This window comes from Montipora capricornis, chromosome 4 (assembly GCF_036669925.1).
Source record: "Montipora capricornis isolate CH-2021 chromosome 4, ASM3666992v2, whole genome shotgun sequence".
In the NCBI taxonomy this organism is placed as follows: domain Eukaryota; kingdom Metazoa; phylum Cnidaria; class Anthozoa; order Scleractinia; family Acroporidae; genus Montipora; species Montipora capricornis.
The window spans coordinates 44,381,350-44,391,349 of NC_090886.1; positions in this window are offsets into that span (position 1 = coordinate 44,381,350).

The following is a 10,000-nucleotide window of genomic DNA, read 5'->3' on the forward strand; positions in this document are numbered from 1 at the left end:
TAGTCTATTATGCTCGGATAGCCTTCAGCCTGGAGAGCTGTGGCACAGTTTAGTGCATTCATTGTGCATCTATCGGCTGGATAGCTAGCAGCCTAGAGTTTATATAATTTAGTGGGTTCGCTATACGTACAAAGCCCGGAGAGGCAGCGGTCTGGAGAGCCGCAGCATGGTTTCATCGTTGTTGCGTTTGTTTGGCTTATAGTTTTGCCGGCTATCGGTATTTTTCTTTTTTGTGCGTTATAGCATACAACTTATGGATACTCGAGCTCTAGTATATATCTCAGGGTTTACAATCCTCATACCCCCTCTTCGTTTTTCTTATGCAGCCGGATGACCGTATTCAGAGATTGGAAAATGAGGTTAAACTTTTAGAGAAAGAAAAAGCTGGTGAGAGTTGCGCTAATGCGCTGGCGACCCTGAGAAGGCATCTTAACCGGCCGCCGTCTCTTTTTGACCCATTCGAGGCAATTAAGCTCCTGGAGACCCTTGTGCGCTTAGCTAGGACGCAGGTACATGAAAAAGCGGATGAATATGCCGCGGCGCTTGAAGAAGTTAAGGTCAGGCAACCCACAGTTGATTCCACTCATCTTCAACGACTGATGCTTGGTCTGGTGGGAGACCCTCTCAGAGCGAAGAAGGCCAAGGAGGCGACGTCTATCCTAAAGGGAGTGCCCAAGACGTCTCCATCGGGTTCCCAAGCCAGGCGACCGCTGCGCCTCTCTACTCTATACTCGGTTCAGTCTTACGCTTGTGCGGGGTGGGGGCACATTGCACGTAACTGTCCGGACGTGGTCGCGACCCTCCACGTGGGCGTGGGCGCCAATAATTGTATCTGTAATTTTGTTATTCAAGGAATTGTGCGTTCTGTCTTAAATACATTTCCTTTAGTTGTTTAAACTTCTCTGTTTGTTTGTCTTGGGGTGGGATCTTTGCCCCTGCCCGGTTGACCTTGGGCGGCGGATTTTCTCAGTGTCTCAATTCCGGACCTAGTTCGGAGCCTGGGGTCAACAAAGGGTTGGGTTCCTTTTTTTTTTCCTTTTTCGGGTGTTTGTTTCAGCTTGTTTCCTTTCCCTTTCGTTCGGTTTTAGGCAAATTATCCCTTGTTCGCTGCGAGACTCAGTGCGGCCCAGCGGCAGATCTCTGTAGGAGACGTTCCTCTCCGCTGTATTTCACAGGGAGCCCCTCCCTTTGTTGGCCCCTTGCCTCCTCCGGAGCTGGTAGCGTCCCGTCCAGGATTGAGTTAACCTTGCTCATTTGCGTTTCTTTGACCCTGATCACTTCAGGGCTGATAAAATATTCATAATAAGCTGTCCCTTTGGCAGGACCCTCTGGAGAAATCACTTTGTTCTGTGGTTGCCGTTTTGGAAGTTATCAGGGCCGGAGTTCGTATCGACCGCTTCTTCAAGCCATTCAGAGGGAATTTCAAAGGACAGGCGTACAACTCCGAATATCCCCCACCTTATATCGTTAAAAACTCGCCTACTACTACCAAGTTTTCCCAGTTCGTTTCCGATTCCATAATTCAGTGGGTGACCGCCGGGGTTATAGCTGTCTGGGGCCCGGTAGATAGCACAATACTCCCTCGATTGGTTTTACCACTAACTCTCGACCCTTCTAAACCTCGTTTGTGTCATGATGAGCGATATCTCAATTTATGGATTCGTGACCTCCCTTTCAAGCTTGACCACTTTTGCGATGTGCCGCGATTTGTTCTCCCCGGTCACTTTCAGACGGTCACAGTGGTTATCAGCATGTTTTGCTTCATTCTTCTTCTCAAACTTACTTTGGCTTCCAGTGGCATGGCTTCTTTTTCGCCTTTCGTATACTTCCGTTTGGATGGAAAGTTTGCGTGCATTTACCATAAACTCGGACTCGCAGTTTCGGGCGCCGAGCGGTCTCTTGGGGTCCCGGTTTGGCAATACATTGATGATCAGCACGTTGGACAGCTTTTTATTTCTCCATTGCGGGTTAGCCGAAGCCCATCTCTTGACTGAGCGGGCCCAAGCAGCGGCTTATATCATGTGTTATCTGCTCATCATCAGTGAGGCTGGATATTTCATTGGTATTGAGAAATCGCAGCTGGTTCCTTTAAAATGGACTCGTTTTCTAGGTTTAATATGCGATTCTGTGCGTCAGGCCTTCTTCATCCCCGAGGACAAGAAAGTCAAGTTCGCGGCGTTGAGGGAATACATTCTTTCGTCCCCTTTCGTGGGGCTTAAAACACTTCAGCGCTTTTCAGGGAAGGTCATCTCTTTCAGCCTTGCCATTCCGTGATGTGAATTGTATGAACGTGACGTATTCAAGGCGATCTCCCGTCTTTCAGGGTCTACTCGGCCTTCAGTCAAGGTAGAGGCGGCTCTTTGCATGAAATTTGAGTATTGGCGGTTTCTCGACAACTGGAGGGATTGCCTTCCATGGAGAACTGTACACCACTGTGGTTACGCTTTATTGTGATGCCTCTAAGAGGGCCTGGGGTGGAACTTTGCTAAAGGACTGTTGCAATTTGGAGTGGAGAGATTACTGGGTGGACAACTCGCAAGATATTAATATTTTAGAGGCTCGGGCTTTGCAGCATTCGCTCCTCTCGTTTAAACATCATATTAGCTCATGTAGAGTGGATGTACACACTGATAGTCTTGTTCTAAAGTCTGATCTGGAGAGTGATGGTTGCAGAAACTCCGGCGTTAATAATATTTTCAAAGACATTTTTGATTGCTGCAGAGAATTCAACTTCAGCCTTGACGTACATTATGTTCCTTCAAGTAAAAACCCGGCCGATTTCCCTTCCAGGAAAGTTTCCGACATGGATTGTATGGTGTCAGAAAGGGCTTGGCGGCAGATCGAGCGTCTCTTTGGGCCCCACACCTTCGACCTTATGTCTTTGGATAGCAGTTGTCGACATGATGGAACAGGTCAGTGCTTGCCCCGCTTTACCCATTGTGCAACCCCGTTTTCTAGCGGAATTAATGTTTTTGCACAGTCTCTGCCTTCGGACCACAACTTGTATGTGTTCCCGCCGTTTGTTCTAATTGCGCCCCTTCTGAAATGCAATCTCGAGCAAGATTTTCACGCTGCGTTTACTATCATTATCCCGGACTTGAAGCCAAGAGGCTTCTGGTGGGCGTTGCTACAGTCACTTGCTGTCGATCGAGTCCTTCTGGGAAGAACAAACGAATGTGGCGTTTTGTTGTTCCCTTCTCAAGTCGGTCGGCATTGGTTCTCCAGGAAACTTCAGTGGGATCTATGGGCTATCCGCTGTGTTTGCTAAGGCTCACCTGATTTCATCTTTAGGTTATGCGTCCGTGGAAGTCTGCTAGCCGCTGTTCAGGTTGCCTTTATCCCAACGATTCCGACGTAAATTGCTGTCAGGCATGCGGAACATCAACCGGACTCCAGCTCGTTGCTACGGCGACTGTTCGCGTGGATGAAGTGGCAATCCAGGAGCGGTTCAAGGAATTCCAATCTGTCATGTGCTCCAACCCTGATCAAAGACAGACATCCGCACTGGAGCTGCAGCTTTCTCAGTTTTTGGTTGCTTTGTCGCCCCCTAGGACGGTGACTTCTTTTACTGCTAATGACATTAGGATAGGATAGGATAGGTCAGGTAAAACTGTAGTGCATTCGCCCTCGTGCTCAAGAGCTTCTTGTACCTGTTCAAGACGCTTAGCAGCCGGGTCAGTCGACTCTCTTATGGGTCGTTTGAGAGCCATCTTAAATGGTCTAGGACGTCTTAATGATTCTAACCCAGTCGCTCACCCCCTTGTGAAACACTATTTGAAATTTGTCAGACAAGAGCAAACGGGTTTAGCCATTACACCTACTCAAGCGGTCCCTTTGTTTTTCGATAAATTTTGGTGACTTATAGCTTTCCTCTGAGGTCGATGTGTTCATCAAGAGTCCCTTTCACGCTCAGATAAATATATCCTCGTTCGGGACGCTACATTTTTTGTAGTGGATTTTTTCACCAGGGATAGAGCCTCTGACCTCGGTCGTCTTCAATCTCGTAACGTTTTTAAGTTAAGAGACCGGGAAGGCTATTTGCTCAGGTCACCCTCGCTAAGAATAACCGCACAGGTTCACCTCGCTCTTTCGCCCTGATTAAATTTACTGAAGTTTGCCCTGTTGCCTGGGTTCGCTATTAATTACCTCGCAGTTTGCCAGTGCCTCGGGATTTCACTGGACCAAGGATACCCTTTTAGAGTCACAGAACGCAATGAATCAGTAGGGAACAAACCCTTTACGGGTTCCGCGGTCAACAATCGCTTGAGGAAACACCTTTAAGAGTCCGAACTCAATGCTGGAGAGACTCCGCATAGTTTTTGGGTGGGATTGTCCAACACTCTTATACCGCATTCACACCAAAGTTTAAACACGTTTAAAAGCTGTTTAGTTAAACATGGCTTAAAATTGTTTTCTTGATACAAGTTACTACCTGACATAATGTAGACTCCAAATTCAACACAATGAAGACACACATTAGAACTTACACGAACCCTACGTAAATTTAAGTCTTTCAGTCTTCCGTTGCTCATTTTTTATTTTGTTAAACCTGGTTTAATTAAACGTGTTTAGTTGGTGTGAATCGGGTATAAGACTTTTAGGTTGCTCCCAGGAAGACGTGGCCCAATATTTGGCCTGGAAAAGTGGGGAGGTCGCAAAAAGGTATATGCAGAGATAGGATGCTAACGCATCTGTTACAATTTTGGAAAGTGTATTCCCCAGAGTGGCTTTTGATTTAGTAACCCTGGTTGTACACACCGATAATTTGGACGCTGCTGTATAGGTTACCCGGAGATGCACATATGAGGTGTTGGGTTTCTGAGTAATGGAAAAAATAACGTTTAAGATTAAGTTTAAGTTATCCACGGACTTTTGGAACCACGAACGCGCTTAGATCGGAGGGGAGCATGTACATCAGACACCTCTAGGAACAAAGTTTTCCATTTTAGCCACATTTCGTTATGGTTATGTACTCCCTTGAGATCATCCCATGGTTGGACTAAAATGTCAGAGCGAAAGCTATTACGATTGAAATTCTTAAATTGTCTATAAATAATAGTGCTAGTTCCCTTGATAACAGAAGGTGACGAAATCGTGCGGTAGACATAGATCAAACCGTGATCGCTAATTCCAATATGAGACACCCCAGAACAAGTGGTATTGTCTGGAAGATTGGTAAAAATAACATCGATCAGGCCCGGCCAAGGGTTTTGGGTATACGGTATCCCGGGCCGTTTTAATTCAGGTATATTGTATTTTTTGGTCAAAATTCGGGTATAAAGTATTTAGTTTTTCGTGAATTTTAGGTATTTGGTACATGGTACAGAAATGTATGATTCAGTTTTCAGTTTTATTATCGCTCGATTACTCACCAAAAATAGTGCGAGATTCTCGAAATTGTTACTGTTTGGCTTTCAAAATCAAATTTGTGTTTCTGAAATAACAGGTGAAATCCATGTGATGACCATGGTAACTGATTGACTCAGCGTCACTGCAGACATCATCCGTTCTGTGAGTGTTAGCGTCAACAGCCTGTTTGGAGTAGCTTGCAAAATCAGTGTTGAGTTCTATGTCTCTTCGTCAGCTGATGCTGTGGGTTTGTTCCTAGTAAGCTTTCAGACAGGGCATTGTGAACGTGTGTTCTTCAATGGCAGTGCATCATTGAAGCAAATCCACGGGATATGCTCTAAGTCAAAGAGAAACGTTATTCTTGTGGATAGAGGAGCCAACCAAATCAAATAATTCGATGCCTGTCAGCCTTTAATATGACTGAGACATCCACAAGGTTAAGTTTTGATGAGATATTTACCCGCGTCCAGCATTATTACGCTTTTCACGAAGAAGCCTTGTTGAAAGTTCGTGGTATCAAGGGCTCAACTTCCCAGACCCAAGGACCAGACGGAACACTATCTGCTACTACCGTTGGCTGAACTCCGTTAAGATGACGTTGGAAGGCCTCTCTAGACTGAGGAAAAGGTGTTGGAACTCAATTCAAACTTCACTGATTTAACACATAGACGTTGAAAGCCCCTTAACTCTGTTAAGAACTTCTTTTTCAGTGTGAGAGGAGGTAATCGTACACTCCCAGGATGCTAGACTTTTATTTGCGTTTTCCCAGATGAATAAACGAACTATTAAAACGTGTCACAAGTACGAGCTATAGATACTTTACAAATCCAGTACTACCTTCAGCCTACTTTAGGTGATGTTGACATAAACCTCTGCGACCTTGCAAAATTACTGAAACCTTTGTCTGGTTGCTTATCCAAGAAGCAATTGGAGGAGATCCGTCAGAGGGTACAGCAGTAAGGTAAGAGTGTCAGGCAGAATACCACTAGAAACTTTTCAACAAAAGACAAGCCAGGCACCTCAGTTGCCATTGAACCTCTACGAGTCTGCATCCCCAGATCAACATTCAGTTGACTTTGACGTGCTTCTCAATGAAGACATCCCCGTTCAACACCAAGATACCATCACAGCACGTAACATTGTCATCACCCAGTCTACGTATGTTGTAATTTCCCGAATATACAAACCACGTTATGCTCCAAACAACCCATTGTATATTACAAAACTATTAGAGGATATGGTTGATGATTATGAGTCTTGGTTATGTAACAACTCTCTGTTACACCCACGAATTTGTTGATCCTCTCTTACTCACTACTTCGGGAGAAGAGCATGTCATCCCAAAAGTGGCCATTATGGGGGCTCTAAGCAGAATTTCAGTTGTTGACAATGAAGCTGTTGGAACAGATTAGGGGGAGTATCGCGATCTTCTTATAGTTTTGCCTATGCGCGAGCCGTCAATATTTCGTGGTATTGCCGTCTCACTTTTGCGGCCTGTGATTGGTTCTAATGTTGAAATTGACGCCGTTGCACTGGATTGGGTTGCTGACGTACGCAAACAAATATGTTTCGCAGGTAGAAAGAATTGAAATTTCGATCAGGCGCGGGTTGATTAGTTTACAGTTTATTTATCCTTATAAATGATGGATCGCGATACAAAACAAATTGCGATTTTGAGACGGCAATACCACATTATATTGACGGCGTTGGGAGAAAATATATTCCGTATTGGGCTCCGCCGCTTCGCGATTCCGCCCAATACGGAATATATTTTCTCCCAACTAGCCGTCAATATAATATGGTATTGTCGTCTCAAAAATCGCAAGTTATTTTTAGTATTATCTGCTCCTGGCCTTGGTGAACGGATCCACTGACAATACCTCTCCTAATGAAGCCGACGAAGAACCTTTTGTAGAGACCGTTGGTGGACAAGGTGACGACGATTCGATCACCGTGAACGCTGGCCGACCGCAAAGGAAGAGGAAGAGGACAGCGAACCAAGAGTTTCTCTTTTATTAAGATTTGACTTCTTCATTTTCAGTTATTTAGTAATCTGTTTCAAAATAAATTGAGGTATTTAGTATCACACATTTTACGATTTTTGATGATTTTCAGGTATATTGGTATTTTGGGGGAAAAATAGCGGGTATATTGGTATTCCACTACCCCCCCCCCCCCTTCCTGGCCGGGCCTGATCGATTAGGGTGCTACTTAATGGCCTAATTCTTTGGCTCTGTAATAAGCTGTTTTAAATTGTAAATATCGGTGATATTTAACAGAGCCTTAGTATTGGCGTTATAAAAAGACGCTGGAAGCATATTACAGTTGAAATCACCCATGCTATAATATCCTTTTCCATCCGCATCAAGCTTTCCGACAAAGTCTTCGAACGTAGAGAATAATTCAAAAGGTGAATTCGGAGGTCTATACCACGTTGCAACAATAAAGGGCTTACTTCTTGGCTTGATCCTCGCGCACAATATAATTAGTGTTAGAACGCACATAAAAACATACTCCAGCTCCGTTTCGGCCGTTTAAAGGTCGATCACGACGAACAATTTTATAGCCACTGATGCTGATCTCATTATCAGCGATGGTATCATTTAAACGCGGGTAGGTTGAAATTGTAGTTTTCAAAATAAACAAAATCATCTTTATTGCGTAACATTTTCAATAATATATGTCAAGTGGTCTATCACGTGACTGCGAAAAAAGAGAGTTTACACTTTTACACTATATACGAATGCACCTGAGTCCAGCAGTGTTTTTTGCAGGTAGAAATTTTACTTTTTGCAGCAAACAGTCGATGATAATCATGAGGGGAATAAAAAGCATCTTCAATTTTCAAAGTGTGTCACATGGTCTATCACGTGACTGCGAGAAAAAGAGTTTACACTTTTACACTTGATTCGCCGAAAGCAGCTAATCGTCTTGGCAATGTCCTCCACAGTTGCACAGGGCGGTACATTTCAGGCTTGCCTTACGGCATTTGTATTGACCAGTGCAACCTTTCTTGCACCCGCAGTGAATCAGCTCATAACATCATTCTCGAGCTTGTGGCAAAACTGTCCAAACCGGCTTCCATTCACGTTCTTCTCTTCTCCATTCCCATTCTTGCGGACTTCGATTGTGTGGTTTAGCGATCAAAGCACTTCCCCACACATGTCCGGCCTGACAAGCAACACCCTTTGTGTGCTGCAAAAGGGCAGCTTAAGTTGGCGGAATGTTTGCGATAGCCCTTGCTTTCTTTGAGAAGAGCTCTTGTCTAGGTTCATTCACTGTTAATGCTGTGCTGGTTCTGCTGTAGAGAAGACCAACAAATCTCTCAATTGGTGGCACGTAGTCGCCTATACATTACCTGTTTTACAATGCGGTCACATGACCTAAAATGAAAGTTAGAGCTCCCCTGTAATAAAACGGTAATTTTAATTTAGCGTCTTTCCTACACCTTTTGTCGCAGGGATAGTTAACTTTCGTGGGATCAGCAATTGACGATAGCCTCAGCCGGGTCCATGTCAAGTTACCATCGTCAAACGCGTGACATATTGCAAGAAACGTTTCCTATTAATTTAACTCCTGCTAAGCACATTTTTTTTTTCTTGCAGCGTGCACCTAATGCAACAAATACATTGGGACAGATTGGAACTAAATTCCATGTTATGCAATTGGGAATCGTTATAAGATAGAAGGCCAGATCGCCACCATCATTTGAATGTTAATGCTAGCGGGACTTCAAATGAGATGTTTGAAGAGTTGGTTGTACCAAAAGGTCTCTGATGAGTCCTTTGGCAGGGACGAAACATATGTATGTCGGGCTAGACACGAAAATATACATTGAAGTATCCTTCTCAATTTCAAATTGCTACTGAATTTCTCCTAAAAACACAGCATTGCATCGTTTGAAGGCTAGCTTCCTCTCTCCTCAGTTCATGATATATGGCAATTAATTTAGCATGCGTAACACTAGATATAAATTTGAGAGATAAATAAATATGAGAGATAAATTTGAGAGATAATGCGAAAAATTCAAGCCATCTGTTTGGTCTCAGTCTTTTAGTAACTAACACCATGTCTCTCGCACCCAAAATCGATGAAGTGAATTATTTTGCTACTCGTAAAAATCCTGATCTAATTTGTCTCACCGAAACTTGGCTAACAGAAGCCATCAGCGAGAATTGCATTAACATTCCTGGGTATTACCTTACCTGCAAAAACCGATCTACTGGCGCTCACGGTGGTGTTTGTGTATATATTAACAACTCAATAACTCAATTCAATATAAAACTCTGGACCAGCTGCATCATCCCGAACTAGAAGTGCTTTGGGTTTACATCCGACCAAAGAGACTCCCTCGTGGAATTCCTTGTATCGTGACCGGAATTGGATACCACCCCCCTAGTGCCGACGACAACATTATGATCGACTACCTATCTTCCACGCTTATGTCCATCGAAGGCCTCTATCCTGGTTGTGGAATCTTTCTGACCAGTGATTTTAACAGATTGAACATCAATCGGTTACTGGCCCAGTTTAGTATGAAACAACTTGTCCGCGTACCAACTAGAGGCGACAATATACTGGACTTAATGATAACAAACATGCCACAACTGTACGATAAAGACTCTGTCGAAAGATATCCTCCCTTTGGCCT